The sequence below is a fragment of the Microplitis demolitor genome, chromosome 6 (assembly GCF_026212275.2).
Source record: "Microplitis demolitor isolate Queensland-Clemson2020A chromosome 6, iyMicDemo2.1a, whole genome shotgun sequence".
Classification (NCBI taxonomy): domain Eukaryota; kingdom Metazoa; phylum Arthropoda; class Insecta; order Hymenoptera; family Braconidae; genus Microplitis; species Microplitis demolitor.
Genome location: NC_068550.1, coordinates 19,644,997 through 19,663,276, shown reverse-complemented (window position 1 = coordinate 19,663,276; position 18,280 = coordinate 19,644,997).

Sequence of the window (18,280 nt, the reverse complement as noted above, 5' to 3'; positions counted from 1 at the left end):
TTTTCCTTTTCCGGAAAAATTGTTTTTTTTTTTTTCTCTACCTCACATTTACTAAATAATTAACCCAAAAGTGGAAAAAAATCCGGAAAAAATTAAATTTTCATATTAGTATTGATTAAACAAATTAAGGAACAAAACTTGTTCCTTCAATTGTTTTATAAAAGTTTGAGCAATCGGCCGGGACAAACGGTTCAATGGATCAATCTGAAAATTTTCCGGGTTTTTGGGGGTACATTAAGCTATAAAATCACCTGATATCATTAACCTTTGCATCAGTATTCGCAAAGTAGCGATGAGTTGACTAAAAATCCAGAAAATAGCCATTTTTTTTGGGTTTTTCAAATGGATATTAAGGATAAAAAAAATTTTTTTTTTTTTTTAATCGAAAATGAAACTTGTAGAGAATTTATTCAAGTTTCTTAAACTGCCACTGAAATTACTGTGCGACCATTAGTTGCCGAGATATCGATAATCAAAGACAACAGGATCCTTTTTCATATGAAGGCTGATATCTCAGCAGCAAATTGTCCTACAGAGAAACAAAAAAAAAGCAATAAATTGTAGTTGAATAAATTTCCTAAATGAGCCATAAATTGGTTTTTTCGAAGAAAATTCTCCAAACCTCGTAAACCTAAAAAACCAAATGAAAAAAATTAGAAACATTTTGTCTCGATCTATTTCTTATGATTCTGCAAAAACCGTGGCTCAGAAAATTATTTAGTTGACAGATTTTTAAACTAGAGATTTCAAGCTTCAATTTGCTTTTTTTTTTATTTTTTTAACACGATAATTTTTCACGAAAATACAGCCTTCTAAATATCAGTAAAAAATTAAAAAAATTTTTACTCCACTTAATTTTTTGGATAAGTGTATATAATTGAGCATTATTTAAAAAAATTTTTCGTTAAAATTAAAAAAAAATTCAGAATTCCATTCGAAAAATATTAATGACTTTGGTTTTATAACAAAAGCTAAACTAATTATTTTTTTCCTTTGAATCAAATAATTATGTGAAATATAATTTTTCTTTATGTAAATTACTTATAAAAAAATTTTATTTTATCAAATTTATTCAATTTCCAGAACTTCTTTTGTCATCTTATTTAAAGGGTACTCCATTTCTCCCCCAAAGAATTCGATTTTCGAAAATTAGAGCGAAACCAATAACTTGCTGAATTTTTGAAAATTTTGAATTTTCTCAGCGGGAAGTTAAAAATGAAACTTTTTTTTTTGCAGTTTGTGTATGCTATAGTCCGTTCAATGTATACGTATGCACAAAATTAAAATAATTAACCGCGAAAATTCAGTGTTCTGAAAAATTTATTAATTAGTAGCTTTCAGATGAAATAAAATAATAACCGAATTTTGGTAGATTTTTCAGAGGGACCATGTTGCCCCATATAAAAATTTTTTTTGTTGGAGCATATTAATGACGAACACATGGTACAAAACTAGCAGAAATAAAAAGGGTAAAAAGAGCAAATATCAAATTTTTTTTTCACGACGCATTTTGCTTCAAATTTAAAGATTTTTAATTTTCGATAAATGTGCTATATTGAGACAACAAGTAAGTATCCCCCTCCCTTCTTCCCCTATTCGAGCCCCCAAAAACTCAGTCTTTCCTTAAGTACTCCCTTTTGCCCCTCTCTTCCTGAATTATGACCACAGATATTTAAGAGTGGGGGAGAAAAGTAATTATCTGGGGAGATTTTGTTAAGGTCGAAGGTACCATAGACAACATCATTCAAAACCGTTTTCGATCTTGAGACGATCAGTCGTACAGTCAATCTTGTCCCAAAACTACAAACATAAAATCAGTGATCGTTAATAATTTAACTTGAAGTTATTACTAAGTGAACAGTTACTCTCACAGTAAAGTGTCAGAGTTAATCAAATTAAAAGTTTATTATTTAAAAGTCGACAATTATTAATTGCATCACTCATTACGATGGAATCAATCCGTTCAATATTCAATTGCGAATACGTTGACAACTTAATCAAACAAGTAAATGTCGAAAATATCAATACAGTGGTTCCAGTCATGGGTGGTTTTACGCTGCTTCATATAGCAGCTTTCAATAATGATAAAAGATTGGTGAACTATCTGCTCCGCAAGAAAGCTGATGTGAATTCAAGAAGTAAATACTGGGGTACAGCTCTTCACATTGCTGTTATAATGGAGAACTTGGGTATAATTGAAAGCCTCATCAATTACGGAGCAGACGTTAATACTCTGCTAATTCAGGACTCTGATTTGATCCATTACCTGTATAGAGCTGAGCCAAATCTTGAAGAAAATCCTGAGTTTTTATTACAAAACCATGCCATTGAGACTGCGATGTTGGAAACCTATGATTTTTGTTTTGGCAAATCACCGTTACAAATTGCTGTTGATCGAGGTAATGAAAAAATTGTAGAACTACTTTTAAAAAATAATGCTGATCCGAACCTTGATACTCATTATTTTGAAACACCACTAATATGTGCTATTACTAAAGAAAACTTACCAATTATGGAGCTTCTTCTAACATACGGTGCAAATGTTAATAGTGTAAGTGAAAGTGGTTTTTCAAAAGAAAGTCCTCTACATATTGCTGTCCAATCCCGAAGTTCGGAAGCAGTAGAATTAATCTTGAACCATAGTATGGTTGATATAAATATAGTGACAGCGTATAAATATTCAGCGCTTCATTACGCATTTTTCGCAACCGACGATAATATCATAAGACAACTGCTTAATGCTGGTGTTGATATTAATTTAAAAAACACTAATGGTAAAACAGCATTTGCTTCACGACAGAATTATTCACAAAAAGTTAAAGACACAATTACTGAATATATTGCCAAACTCAGTGCGACGAATTGTTACATTGATAAAGAAAATTTAGCAGTCGTAGATAGTGGAAAATTTGGTGAATTGCGCGGTCAGTGCATAAGCGAAATTGAAAAACTGAAGATAACATATATTGGTACGAGTAATGTTACACTTTATAATGTTCTATGTAATAAATGTGAACACAAATTAGCTTTAAGTTTAAAGTATGTTAGTGATAGTACTATTTTAAATTTGAACATTGAATCTTTTTTTCCACTATACGGTGGAATGATTGCTTATCGTTTAAGAAAAGCATTAGGACGGAAAAAATTGCTATCCAATGCTATTAGTTTAATTGATGATATTTTCAATAACATTCAACTTCCAAGTACTTTTACGAGGAGTATTTTAAAATTACTGACTAATGAAGATTTGGAAAAATTACAATGATATATTTATAGGAATATTTTTAATTAATATTATTAAGTCTGTAATATTTTGAAACATTTTCATGGGTGTAGGGTTAATAAGTATATAAATTCGTTGTCTTTATTATTAACAATGTCAAATAATTACTTATTTAATTTATTTATTTTTAATACGTATATAACATTAAATGTTTCACTTATAAGTGCACACATGTGTAATTAAATAGATTAAGTTGTGTTTTTATAATTTATATTTTTTTTTTTAATTCTTTGATGCAAAAGAAATATAGTCATTGTAAAATAAAAAAAAAATTAATTATAGTTTGTTTTCAAAAATTAAATTTTAATACAGAAGTTATTTTTAATAAACTCGTAGTCCATAAGTCGTAATTTAAAATTGTAATTATTAATTTAATTAATTTATTTTTTTTACATGTATGAATATTGTATATATGAAAAATAAATCACTATAATTTTTTAATTTTGTGTAATTGTCACAATTTATTTTAATATTTAATTATTTATAATTTTAATTACTATTATTTATTTATTTTTTTAATACGAATTTCTGCAATTGTTTTAAATTTGATTTTTATTTTCATTGTTCTCTAAGTATTTCAAAATAAAATGAGTAAAGTAAAAATAGAATAAATGAACAATTACATTATCATTTCAAACATCACTTTTAAATAAATATTCAAAACTTTAATTTGCAAAATTTAATGTAGAAATTGGCATAGTTGTAGTATTAGTTAATAAATAATAATAAGCGATAGAAAGTATAATCATAAGTTTTAAATTTCATTAATAATAATTAATTATAAATCAAAGTCTCTATTGACCATTGATTTTTTTTTAATAATAAGAATAAGAATTAAGAACAAGCTTGCTGATTACACTCAAGATTTAGAAAATAAGATTCTAAAACAGGTAAGTGTGAAGTCATGTTAACAATCCAGCATTCAGCTACATCCCCTTTCATTACCTGCATTGGAACTTGAAGTTTTAGTGTCAGCAGCCAGTCAGAAAAAAGTAAATTTAAGATCAATGGTGTGATCAACTTTTAGCGTAAACGTTAATTGTCATTTGCAATTTATAATTAAACAGAAACTATAAATACTATTTATTATTCTAACTTCTTTCGACTGACTGTAGAGACATTGAAACTTTGGGTTTCGATGCTGTTATCACGAACAGTATTTCAAATAATTTAATTTTGATAAAATTCAAAACAAAATATCAAGTATAAAATAGAAGTATATCCATAAAGTTTAATTATTTATTAGTCTCATGATGTAGCTGCAATTAAAATAGAAAAATTTTTATCTGAAATTTTTTCTGCCACAATATAAATCATTAGAATCCATGAAACATATCCAAAATCGGTAATAAAAATTAGCTATCAAATAACTTATACCTGAGAGTTAAAAAAACGAATGATAAAATTCCTGTCTGAAAGAATAAAGTTATAATTAAGTAAAATTGAAATGGTTAATAAATAAATAATCAAATTATTTCATCAATTTTTTTTTTATTACAAAAATTACATTTCAACTGCGTAACTATACAATGAAATCGAAAGTTTAAAGAAAAGCTTAATTTTAAATTATTAAATATTATTATTAACATTAGAAATTCATACTTTTTTAGTAGTTCTACTTTTTTTTAATTATACTTATAATTGTTTATTAACAATTAATTTTTTTTTACTTTAGTTCCTTATCAAATTTATCGTGTATTCAATTATCATTTAGAAATTAAATTTATATTCAAGTTAGTTATTAATTTTTTTAATGATCCTGAAGGTAGCAGACAGTTCTTAACTGTTGGATTTTTTTTTCAACAATAACATTTGAAATTAAAAAAACTAAAAATATGAACTTTAAATTTCATTTTAATATTAAGTTTAAGGGAGAGTGGGGTCAATTGAACCAAAAATACTTTAACATTTTTTTTTTTATATGAAAAAAAGCAAAATCATACCTTTTTTTTTTTTACGAAATTATATTTTATTATGTAGACTATAATTTCTCATTTTACTATTTATTATTATTGTGATTTAATTTTACTATTAATATTGGTTTTAATAACAATCAACATTAAACAAATGGTAACAGTAAAATAAACCCACAATAATAATAAAAATATAGCGTGACCTTGACATGTTCATTATAAAGCACAACCTCTCCCTGATTAAAAGAAGCTATTCGAAACGATTTGGAATGTTAAATGTCCATAAGAAAGGCGATTCTAAAGTATTCAAAAGCATTAAAAAGTACCCCGATAGCCAGTTAAGCTCAACCAACAGTTAAATTGCGCGTAAATTTGACGTCAGATTAAAGCGGCTGTTTGATGTATTCGAGACATTATATTTGTTTTTATTAATGTTTAGGCCCCTAACTTGTGAAATCTAAACTATTCACTTTTTGAAGACAAATTAAAAGAAAATGATGCGTGAAAGAAATTTCTATGCAAGCAATTTTATGGCGACTTTCTGGGTAAACTTGTTTTTAAACTGCGGCAGCAAATTAATACCTACTCGTAATTCAAGTTTTCATATTGTAGTTAATAGTTTGAAAGTCAGTATTTGGCAAAAATTTTAAACATTGAACTGAAAATTAGTATATTACGCACCAAGGAAAGGAAAAATGGCGTTACAACCCACGAGTGTACAATTGCTTCGGCTTGGGTAGGCAATTACGTGCACGGGTTGGAATGTCCTATTTTTCTTCCTTGGTGTGTAATGTACCATTTTTCGAACCTATCTGTGGATCACATATGATTAGATATAATTCGATTTGATATATAATCCTTAATAAGCATTTTCATGAATGCCCATGTATGATTCTTTTTCTAGGAAACGCTGGTAGAGATTGATCGGAAGCGATGAAATCGAATTAATGTTGAATTGAATTTTGAATATGTTTTACGACAATATAAAATGATTTTATTTATATTATGCCAAAAGAAAGATTTTTATGGATTTATTTTATGTAGTATAAAGACTATGCAAATTAATTAGTAGTAGAACGACAAGAAGAATTTAAAGTTCGTCCCACGTGTCATATGCTATGAATAAACATGTTGTAGTCCGCCTGCGCGAGGTACAAATTATTTATAATTCTGAATAAAATATTAATAATTTTTGAATTATTATGATTGACCGATACTGACCTATTGATATAGATTTAAATTATGATAAAAAACGCTCATATTTCTGTAAATGGGGTGCTAAAGTTCACATTTTTTAGTAATAAAATTTAAAAAATTTTTTAATAAAAAAACCGTAAGTGACCTAACAAAAAAATGATGTGACCTAAACTGACCTCACGGTGACCTATCATTTAAGGCCATTGTCACCTTAAAATTCTATGAATGGTGTGCTAAATTTGCGCAGGTTGATTTTGTGCCATTCGGTCACTGTAGTTTTATGGTTATCTCGATCTACCATCATTTTTTTTAAATAAAAAAAAAAAAAACAAAAATTTTCAATGACTACCATTTTTTTATTTTTTTTGTCATTTTATAATATCAAACTTTGAAGCTTTTTGTAATTTTTTCCATTAAACTTATTTCTCAAAAAGCATCTTGAAAATCTTTAAGTGTTCAGAGAACTTTGAAATAAAAAAAAAAAAAAAAATACAAACAAAAATTAAAAATGGCCATCATGACATAAGTATTCAGTTTATTTAAAAAAAGTTGAAGAATATTTGAACAACTTTTATTTTGCTATTCTAAAATCACCATAAAACTATAGGCAAATCATTATAAATTTTCTGTGGAATCATGGTGAAATCACCATTTATTTACTGTGAAATCACTATTAATGCACTGTAGAATCATGGTGAAATCGTCATTAATTCACTGCGAAATCATGACGACAACGCTATTGATTTACTGTGAAATCATCATTACTTTACTGTGAAATCATGGTGAAATCACCATTACTTTATTGTAAAATCATTGTGAAATCAGCATTAACTTACTGTGAAATCATGATGAAATCACCATAAATTTACTGTAAACTCGCAGTAAAATCACAGTAAAATCATTACTAAATCACAATGACAAAGTGGCACAAAATCACTGTGAATTCACTATGAAATCACCGTAAATACATCGTCAAATTACGGTAAAAAGTGAATTCACTGTGATTTCACAGTGATTTCAAGTCCGCGAGGGCAGAAAGTCTTGCTTAAAACTTGCTAAATACTTGTTAATCACTTATTAATAATTGAATTTTATTTTATACAGAGATTCAAAAGAATTCAAAAATATTACAATTTTTTAGTGTTTTCAAATTTTTTTAATAGCTAAATAATACTGAAATTTTTATTTTTGGAGATATTAAAAGAAATTCAAAAATACTAATTTTTTTTGAATACTTCCAAATACTTCCAAATACTACTTTTTAAAATTTTGATAATTAATTTCAAAAAAATTAAAGCATCAATTGAAAGAAGGACAAGGTAGTCACAATTTTACCAAGTTATAGATTTAAAAAAAAATACTCACAGCTGTTATTAATTAGGAGTTAAATGAAATTTTTGAAATGAATTTTAGTCTACAAAATTCGAAAATTTGAATCATAATTTGGCATGAAGATTTTATTGTAGTTTATTTCTTTATGCTTTAATTTTTTTGAAATTGATTAATAAAAATTTTATTCTGCTATGACAAGTTTAAGGTCATTGAATTTTTCCAAAAATTGGGGGGGGGGGCTAACAATGACCTTAAATACTTCCAATTTTTTTTTATCGCTACAAAGAGAAAAAAGTATAGTGAAAATTACAATACTGTATAGTAAAATTTACTAGTTAGTAATTATTACATAATTAGATATTCAAAATTACTATGCGTAATGTATGTTTTCTTAAGACGATTATATTTTTTACTATTTGTATAGTAAATTTTACTATAAGTACTATTAATAAATAATAATTTAAGAAAATAAATTGTCTAATACAAGATAGGATTTGTTACTATACAAAATATTAAAAATTACTATACGCAATGTATTTTTTGCTAACACGGTTATATTTTTTTACTATCTGTATAGTAAATTCTACTATGTATAGATAAAATTAAAAGTTGGTGGGGATAGCATATACAAATATGTATTACAAGTTCTGAAACTTTTGTCCAAAGGAGACATCGGGTCGTCAGATATAGGAAAGGACTCGCGCGCGGGAGATCAGGGTTCGAAGGAAGCCAGAGACGTCCGCAAGTGAAATATATGCTATACGTAATTTTTATGAAACTACAAATTAAAAAGTGAAAACAATTTGAAATGAGAAAAAATTAAACAGGAGAATGCATCGGAGTTACTAATTTGAAAAGAATATATAGAAAGTACCGAAAAAAAAACATCGAAAAAAATGTTTGAATAAGATATTGTATCAAGATAGAATAAATTTGAAGTAAAATTTTAAAAATGAAAATTTTTGTAATACAAAATAAATTCGAAAAAAAAATCCCTTAAAATACAATTTCATAGAATAAAAAAAAAATTCACATCAAAAAAACTTCGAAATGTTTAGTTTTTGAAATTATAAGCTCTTGAAAATATATAATGAAGAAATATATTTGAATCGAGAATGAATAGTATGAATATTATTTTGCATCAAAATGGAATTTGTTCGAAATCAACCCTGATAGCCAAGTTGGCGAGAAACTGACGAAAAACTTGCAGCCGCAACTGGACACTAAGTTAACCACCAACAATTGGTACCTCCAATAGTTGATAGACATTTTCTGAGAAAGTTGGTGGCAAAAGTTGGAAATTCAATAAGTTGACGAACACTTTCTGAGAAAGTTGGTGGCAAAAGTTGGTGATTATAAGTTGACGGTAAGTTTGCTTTTAATTTCCTCAAAATCTTGCATTCCAGTTGCGGCTCCATACTGGCGCCAACTTTCTGAGAAAGTTGGCGGTAACTTGTAGCCAAAAGTTGCAAAATCTAAAGTTGTTGACAACTTGTCGTCAAGTTGGTCGGAAACTAATGAATGACCAACTTTTTCACGATCAACCCTGATAGCACAAGCTGCTCGTCAGAAAAGTTGACGGCACTAGTTGCGCGCCATTTGTCGACATCTTATGGGCAACTTTATACTCAGCAGCTGTTGACGACAATTTGCCTTCAACTTACTGAGAAACATGGCGACAATCTACTGCCGCAATCTGAAGGCAAACTACCGTCAGAAAAAGATCAGCAAAAGTTGACGGAAAGTTGTCATCAAGGTTTTCCAGCATATTGTGAGCAGTTTTCTATCAACAGTCGGACCGCAAAAATCGAAGTCAGTTTCGGTTGACAAATAGCGCACAGCTTTCCGTCAAAAGTTTATCAGTATTTTTCTGACAGCAAGTTGCCAGTATTAGTTAGCTAGAAAGAATTTGACTTAAAAATGTGAGAAATTTGGGAGCGCTCAAACTAACGGCTATCTGCACTGTTCGAGATGAATGTACCTCATTGTAAATGTAAGCGCCTCAGATTCAACATTTGACGCCATAACAGTTTTGTTGTAACCTGTCTGTACATTTAATTTCTCTTTATTCTTTATAAAACTATTATTTTTCTAAATAACACAATACTTTACAAATTTTTCTTTAAATACCATTGGATATTTTGATTGGTATTAAATTTACTATATTACGATGTCAGTAAGTCATAAGGAGGTTAGTTTCTCTTATTATTCTTTGTTTATTCGATTCAAATTTTCTATTTAGCCATTAAATTTTATGTGAATGGCTCTGTGCTAAATCTAAATTAAAAGTTCATTTTTTTTTTATTAAAATAAATTTATTTTTCTATTAAGTGACCAGCTTTGAAATTGCTTTAATAAATTTTCGATTTTTGCAAATTCAGTAACAATAATAATGCAATTATTTATTATCGGTGATAATTATTGTAATTTAATTGTTAAAAATTACTTTAAAATTAACTGGGAATTCTGTATTTGCAATTTTGTATTTAAAAATCATTATTTTTTAATAATACTGTAGTTAACCGATACCCAATAATTTTTTTAAAAACTATAAATTCTAAACATTACACCTATAGTTTTACAATTTTTTTTCATGTGCATACTATTAGATTTTATATTTTTGAATGATTTGTAAAAAAAAAAAAAATCGAAAGTTGTCAATTGTCTGCTAACTTTAGGATCATTCGAACTTTTGTTTTAAAGATTTTTTCTCCTAGCTTATGGTTCCTTACCTGGCTTTTATTATTGTGCATAATTATCTGCAATTTTTCATATATTTTTTAATTTTTTTTCATTTTATCTCGCGATTTTTTTAGTTAATAATGCATCATGATTATTTATTTTTTCATTTTGTATCGTTACACATTCTGTATATATGCATAATATGATATAATATTAACCAATAAATAGTTGAGTGATTGTTCTAGGAATTTTATGTTGTTTACAGTAGCAGAAATACGATGCTCATGAGTTTTTCACCCTGTGGTGAAGAGATGTAATGTTCTTTGTGCTTTAAGATCCAATAATTTTTCTATATTTTTAAAAACGATAAATTATTATAAACATAATATTTGAACAAATTGCCCCTGTGGTTTTTATTTCCTTTGTACATATGGATATTTTTAGTTCATTATTTTTTTTTTTTAATCGATCGTTTTTTGAAAAATTAAGACGTCGGCTAACTTCAGTATCATATTATTGTTTTGTTCTAAAAAATTGCTGGTCACTTGATTTAAAATAAAATCACTTTTTTATGCTGATATATACTGTACTGAAGGTATATATATATATACATTTACATTTTATTTATTTATTGAATTTTCAGCTTTGGTGACAATATAAAATGCATAATTATATGAAAATGATTATTACTCATGAATCCTTCAATATTTTTCGATAGTTAATAAATTAACAACATATTACTTTCAGCCCTCCTTATATTCTGCTGTGCAGTAATAACAGAAACAACAACAATAATAATAGTAATAATAAAAATAATAATAATAAGTTAACGTCATCCATTATTTTTCGAACTTTTCTTTACATTTTAAAAATATAATAATTACAATTTTAATTATACTTTTTCCTATAATAAATGTCTTTTTCAGCATTTAATTTTTTTCTTTTTAATAGCGCCCTGATTAAACAAAACAATTTGTGACGATTAAAAACGATTAAAAATTAAATCATCATTAATCGGCATAATCGTCATGGATTTTCAGATTTAATCGCCCCAAATCGTTGAAAGACGATTTATTATTTTACGATTAAAAACGATTAATGACGATTAAAATTTAAAATCGTCATCAATCGTCTTTGATCTTTATTCGAAAAATTTAATCGTTTTTAATCATCAATTTATGATTTATTACGATTTATGACGATTCAAAACGATGAAAACAGTTTTAATCGTCACAAATCGTTTAGTTTAATCAGTGAGTGAAACATTAGCTGGCTATATCTAATGAATTAATGATGTATCAACAAAATGTACGGAATCTGATAAGTTCATGGATCATAAAATATTAATAATTATGGTACAACGTATTTTTTAATTTTGTTGAATGGAAATTGATTTTTCGACTCATAGGTGTAGATCTATTTTGATAAGCTTGTCGTTTTTTCTGTAGTCTCTACACGGAGAAAAAAATATAGTAAAAGTTACGATCTTATAGTAAAATTTACTAACAGATATGAAAAAATACATTCTGCATTGTAATTATTACTAAACGTTTAGTAAAATTTACTAGTTAATAATAATTTCATAATAAGATATTAAAAATTACTCTGCGTAATCTATTTTTTGCTACCACAATTATTTTTTTTACCATCTGTACAGTAAATTTTACTACAAGTATTTCTAATGAATACAAATTTAAGAAAGTTAATTTTCTAATACAATGTAGGATTTACTATACAAAATATAAAAAATTCCTATACGCAATGTATTTTTTGCTAACACAATTGTATTCTTTACTATCTGCACAGTAAATTTTACTACAAGTATTTCTAATAAATACAAATTTAAGAAAGTTAATTTTCTAATACAATATAGGATTTACTATACAAAATATTAAAAATTACTATACGCAATGTATTTTTTGCTAACACGATTATATTTTTTTACTGTCTGTATAGTAAATTCTACTATGTATAGATACAACTGAAATTTGGTGGGGATTGCATATACAAATATGTATTACAAGTTCTGGAACTTCTGTCCAAAGGAGACATTGGGCCGTCAGACATAGAAAAGGATTTGCGGGCGGGAGACCAGGGTTCGAATCTAGATTGAAACCAAATGATTTTTTAAAGAATAAAAATCGACACCAACACCAATACAGATGACATGAATAGCAATAATAATTAAAATCATAGTAATAATAATAAAAAATTAAAAGCTAATAAAAATTTAATTTTATTTTTTCCATTCTAATATAGTAAAATTTACTAAACAGGATAGTAAAATTTACTAAACGGCATTGTAAAATTTACTTATCTGTTTATGAATTTTTTCTATAAATCATAAGCGTTTCAAGATTACTATCTAAATTTAGTAATTATTCCCATATTTTTTAGTAAGTTTTACTAAATTTTTTTCTCCGTGTAAACAGTGGTTTGAAGTACAATAAAAGTGATTTGTAGACAGGAAACAGGTACCGGAGCATTTAAGAGTATTTTAACATTTTAACATTAACTGTTTAATGATTATTTTTTATTTTTCTTGGTGGAAGCATGACAATCAAATTAAAACCATTAGTCGGATTATTGTTTAATTGTTTCTAAAAAAATTTGGATGAAAAGCGATTTTAGGAATTTAAGCGCATTCTCAGACGGTTTCCCTCATTTGTTAAAAATATGTAATGACTTTTAACTGTGAAAATCATATTTTAATTTAATCAATTAATGCTTCGCTGGATTATTTTTTAATAGAATATTTATTTATGTATTCTATTTTTTTGCCTGTTCGAAAAATTTCGAAAACAATCTGATAAGTTTTAAAATGTTTGATTCTCAAATATTACTTAAAATTAATTCTTATCAGTCTAGAATACTTTTCGATCGGGTTGCTCGGTATATATTAGTGTAATTTACAACTTTGAAATATATTGTACGATTTCTCGGAATATTTAAAAAATTTATAAAACTATTTTGTCCGTTGCAGACTGATTAAATAATTTTGAACGAAGTTAAACATCTACATATATATAAAAATTTTTCAGAAATTTATTAAATTTTCAGAACAAAAATCCCAAATATTCTAGAAAATTTCGAATCATTTTCATGAAATATAAACAATTAAGTATAATTCAAAGATTCTCAAATGATTGTCGAAATTTATGAAACAATCCAGTACATTCTAAACTAATTAGAATAATCATTGAAAGTTTAAAAAAATTTTTAAGTATTATAGGACTGCACAGATCACCATTGAAATTTATAGAACAATTTGAAACACTGTAGACTAATTACAATAATTTTAAAATAATTTTAAAAATTTTCAGATATTCCTAACTTTTGTAGAGTACCATTAAAATTGACAGGACAATTCTCAACATTCTTGACAAATTAGAATCAATTCATGCGATTTCAATCAACTAAGTAGAATTTACAGTTTTCTAATTCATTGTCAAAAAGTTCAGAGTTATCTACAACATTTTAGGCTTATTATGATATTTGTTGAATGATTTTAACCCATCTGAACTTCCGTTTTGTTTACAGGACGCTATTTGAATGATAGGATGTCGCTGTAGTACAAGCGAGCAACTAAAAAACACGGGAGTGTTGAAGGGTTACAATTCTAAATAGTAATTTACACTAAAAGTGTAGAAAGTTTGAAATACCTGTACTGCGCGCCATGATGCCCGAGACAATCATGCCGGAAATTTTTTGAATAATAGAGAACACTGTAGATTGAGAAAAATAACTTTTGAAGATTTTAACCCTCTAGCACTCTCGTGTTTTTTAGTGTCTCGCTTGCACTACAGCAAAATTCTATAATTTGAATAGTGCCATGTGAGCAAAATGATCATAACGGAAGTTCTGACGAGTTGAGTATCTCGGGATAATGCAAAACTTTCCAGATAACAAAACAAAACGCATGGTGGTGGATAGACTGAAATTCTAAACAAAATTTCCCCTACGTCCCCTAGACCAGGCTTATGACGGGTAGTCGAATGTATTTCGAAAAAGGGGACTTGAGAAAAAAAAATGTCATCCTTTTAAATGACGTGTAAAAGTTGTCTGTGTGTTACTTAGGAAGTCCGCGTCTTCGAGTAAATTCTTTTTTCTGAAATCGTTTTGTTAAATTTCATTTCTTTTTACACAATGAATAATTTTTTTTAATAATTTGCGCTTCATCATTTCAGATGTTTTCAAAACTATGTATCCTGAAGCCGACTTTAATGGTTACCCGAATGCTGTTAAAGCAGCATTAAAAAACGCAAAAGCTCGGGTTAGTCAGAAAAATAACAATTCTGGTCAGCCAAAGAAGTCAAGTCAGCCAAAAAAGAGAGTAACCGTATCGAAGGACTATTATAGCGAACCCTTCTCGAAAAGATCCTGCATTGACGAAGGAATTTTGTTAGCAGATGAAGGAAACAGTACATCACATGACTAAAGCAACAAAGTATTAGTTGGAAATTTATTATCATATCATCACATATGTGGATCAATACACTATTATTTATTTTAATTTTATTCTTTCATGTTTATTAATATTTTATGAAATTAAAAATTTCAAAACTAAGAGTTAAATAATAAAATACATTCTAATATTATAAAATTTGATTTCCAAAATTTTATACCTTATTTTTTTTTTAATCCATTCAAAATAAAAAATCGAGTACCAAGGCATTAAAACAATTTCCAGCCAGCCCAAATTTTGTGCAATTTGAATAGCGCCATCTAGCAAGGAAAACTTCCAACTTAGCGGTTGGTAACTAAGAACGCTCTTTCATTGACTTATTCTATCGATAAATTATCTACTCAATTGGTAAGAGTGGACATTTTTACCGATTTGTTCAAGGGAAAAAAGTTGCTGGAAAGTTGCCGGAATGTTGTCGTCAGACATCTGACATCAACTTTGGCTGTCATACTGTAGTCAGATTGCGGCAGTAAGTTTCCGTCAGATTGACGATCAATCCGCGCGCGATCTACCGTCGATTTGGCTATCAGGGATAACTCGTGCTATCAGGGAATATTTAATACTACCCCTGATAACACGAGTTGATCGTGAAAAAGTTGGTCATTCATTAGTTTCCGACCAACTTGACGACAAGTTTTCGACAACTTCAGCTTTTGCAACTTTTGGCTACAAGTTACTGCCAACTTTCTCAGAAAATTGGCGGCAGTATGGAGCCGCAACTGGAATGCAAGTTTCTAAGGAAATTGATAAGAAACTTACTGTCAACTTATGATTGTCAACTTTTGCAAGCAACTTTTGCCACCAATTTTCTCAGAAAGTGATCGTCAACTTTTTGGATTTACAACTTTTGCCACCAACTTTCTCAGAAAATGTCCATCAACTATTGGAGGTACCAACTGTTGGCGATCAACTTGGTTCCAGTTGCGGCTGCAAGTTTCTCGTCAGTTTCTCGCCAACTTGGCTATCAGGGACAGTGTTACCAATCGAATTCTAAAAAAACTTCTTTATCGGAAGCAGTTATGTTTGACAGGTTTTCTGCTAATCAAAATCTTTTTTCAAAATAGAGATCTTTATCAATATAATTAACATTAGTAATTATAATTTAAATATAAGAATAATAATTAAAATTGTTATTAAATGAAACGTAAATATAATAAAGATCTTTGTTTTTAAAATAGATTTTGATTAGCAAAAAAACCTGTCAAACATAACTGCTGTTATGTCCTGGGAGGTTACTAGGATCGGAGCTGACGCCACCTCCTGGACAGTGGGCAGTTCGTTGTCACGCGGGACCAAATTTTGAATTTGAAAACAGTGGATAAATTTATTGTTTACTACGATGATGATGATTATGATTGTTATTTAATGAAATAATTAAACTATGATTAAGGATAGATGTAATTGATAAAATAACTTTTATCTGAAGACTGAATTTTATTATAAAGTATGGATAAAACTTGATCAGTAATAACAGTTGTATTCGTAAAGAGTTCTCGGAGAGAAGTGAAGTTACATCAGACGGCAGAGAGATCTCGGACCTTCACTCTCCAACTTCTCCCCACTACTCTCATGTTCACACTCATGCTTATATGTATATATTCTTATATATCTATGTTCTTTACTAAATATTATACTTATACATTTATACTTTCTACTAATTCAAATTTGGGATATAAGCTTACACATATACGTTCTTCACTTTATCCATTCTACAACTTCTTATTACTTATTCTATTTATATGTACTTAGATACAATCTTCCAGTTAAATATTCTAGGCTATCAGAGGTGTATTTCTCCATAATTATTCTATATTTAATTATTTAGTACGATTGACATTACTATTTATTGTGAAACATTATTATAATCAATATAATGCTATATTTCTATATTTTCTTTAATTTATTTATTATACGCGTCACTCTTTATTTAATATTAACAGTAATAGTTAAATTCTGGTGAGACATGGTTTTCATTAGTAAGTAACATTTATTAATTATATATTTTCTTTTCTTACTTGTTGATAGAATATGTATTTGTTTATAACCATATTGACGGTTAACTTTAGAACAAGGACCTATTCATGATTTTTATGCGTATGTTTTGTTTAGGTTTTAAGTATCGGATGACAGGAAACGTTCCAAGACCACTCAACCTGTATTTATATTTCTCTGAATACAAAATAAAGGTTTATCTATCTATTTATTTAAACTTTCTTATAATAAAAATATATAATTTAATGAGTATGTGCCACGACGATTTATCATTTAAATTATTGACTCAATATTGTTAAGACGCAATAAGTGTTTTAAGAAATTAATATATAATTTCAAATGGAATTCAAATGCGCGCTTCTTATATATCTCAAGTTTACTAATTAATTAACAGGTGGAGGCACCTGAGGCTGTTGAGGACATAACACCTCCCCCGTTAATGAAAATTCGACATATCGTTCGTCGAATTTTTCTCTCATATATACACATGTATATAACGATATATAATAATAGCTAAAGCTAATTCTGAATGAAATATAAATTCTGCAAGACAATTACCTATATAAATAATACTATTACTGGTTGTTAAATCGTGGTCGCACATTTACATTACAAGTTACAAAAATAATCATTTTCATGATTTAAAACTAACAGTAAATATTAACTCAGGTTACGCACAATATTTATATTACACAAGAATACATATTTTTTAAGGGTGAGCAGCACTAACCGGATGTTCGAATTTATTTTTCTAATTACGTTTGGAATAATTACGTCACTTAAATGATGAAAACCTTCAAAAAAAAAAGTTTATCTTAAACATTTTTCGGAAGCTATAAAATTTTTGTAATAAGAATTGATCAATAAATTCAAAGAAAAGTAAAATTTAAAAACTCGTTTAGTACGGCCCAGCCTTATCATTGAGGTCACGGTGTTTACATTTTAGCAAGAGTTTAATCCAGACTATGAAGTATTATACGGATCAACAAGGTAATTTAATTTTATAGAGTCTTTTGACGAATTTAAAGAAAATTTGATTAAAGTTATACTCGGAAATTCTTATCACTTATGTTATATTATTCCAGATATATTAATTTGAACTTGTTTGTATGTACGACTTGGTATGTGGTGGGGTGAATTAGGTAGCTACATTTCATTATTCCAGGTTTCAGTAATTTTATAAGGGTCTATATAGTTACGATCAAGTTCGTTGGTTTTCGCGTCATTTGCCAAAAATACCCAATTTCCTTAAGAAAACTTATTAGGGTTTACCCGACAGTCACAATATTCCTTTGATTTGAATGTAGCTCTGTCTGGATTTTCAGCGGCTTTTTAATTGTGTTACTTGACTTATAATCGGCAGACTAGAAATTACACAACAAGTAAGATTGATTTTCTGATTCTTTTTGTCAGCCA